Below are 1,403 nucleotides of genomic sequence, written 5' to 3'. Positions count from 1 at the left end.
CTTGTATTAACACAATTTGTCCTAAGGCAAGGTGAGATAATACACTTCAAAGGGTAAGGTTTCAAAGGGAACAGAGTCCATTGTCAGAATGGGGGAATGGCCTAGGGCTGTACAGGTGTTTGGTCAGTAGGAGGCAATAACATGTAGATTAAGATGCCCTTTAACTGTCTGGCAGCCACAATCAGTTTCCTGTTCAGGTTTGGGGAAATGCCTTTAGCCATTCCCAACAGGTGACTACATGTGTGACTCAACCCTGTTGAGTCCCCGAGTTTCATCAACTTTTTGATGAAACTCTTGAAATTATGACATGCTGGAATTGGTCCCCTGTGAATGAACAACATAAACTGATGAACAAAAACAGATCCAGAGAAGAGAAGCATTGATCAGGCCTTCAAATCTCAGAGGGAAGGTAGGGGAGGATGGGGGTAAAGGGGAGAGATCAACCAAAGGACTTGTATGCAAGCATAGAGGCCTAACCAATGGACACCGACACCAGGGGGTTCAGAGCATGAGTGGAGGAGTGGGGAGGCAATGAGGGGGATAAGGACACATATGTAACACGTTAATCGATTTAAAAAGAAAGAAGTATGTAAGGAACGGATAGTTGTATTGGCTGGGTATAAAACATGGGACATTCAGGGTCTCAAGAAAGAGACCTCTATTCTCAGATGCTTAAAACAATGCTCAAAGCTCGAGGATGCTGTTAAGCATAGTCAGCTTCTTGACTTCTTAAGTTTTGTTAATGAAACTTGCCCTTGGTTTCCTGAAGAGGGAACCCTCAACATCCAGACCTGGGAAAAGGTCGGAAAGCAGTTGCGTGACCGATACACAGCAGAAGGTCCAGAGAAGATTCCTGTTCCCCCTTCACACTGTGGCATTTCATTCGTGACTGCTTGACCCGGCGCCGGAGCGGGCAAGGATGTCTCCGCAGGGTGCGGCCATGTATTACAGCCTGCAGTAGGCGTGTGAATCTCTAAAAACACCACCTCTCCGCTCTGCGCCACCTCCTCCTCCGCCCATCACTCCTGTGACCACAGTCAGGAGCCCGCCTGATAAAGTTTTACCTCTTAATTATGAGCGGGAGCTAGAGTTTGAGGTGGAACAGGACGAGCATCACGGCGAGAGGGGTGACTCAGGTAATGGGAAACGTTTTGCTTCCAGCTGCGCAGCGTTTACGGCTGGATTCGGGCACACAGCCAGAAGTGAAAGTGGCTTCGGTGCTGACGCGTCTCCCACACCGCAGACCTCACGGGAGGGAGGCAAGCGGAAAGCACATTTCCCTTTGCTGGAGGCTCAGGCTCCCTGTAATGGCTGAACCTCCTTGAAGGGATTGAAAAAATTTCCCAGCAGCTGCCAAGAATTCTTCTTTCTCTCCCTCCCAGGCTACCAGGAACTCTTAGCCA

The sequence above is a fragment of the Myotis davidii genome, unplaced genomic scaffold, assembly GCF_000327345.1.
Source record: "Myotis davidii unplaced genomic scaffold, ASM32734v1 scaffold1251, whole genome shotgun sequence".
Lineage (NCBI taxonomy): Eukaryota > Metazoa > Chordata > Mammalia > Chiroptera > Vespertilionidae > Myotis > Myotis davidii.
The sequence above is the reverse complement of the archived record's forward strand: the minus strand, read 5'-3'. Positions refer to the sequence as shown.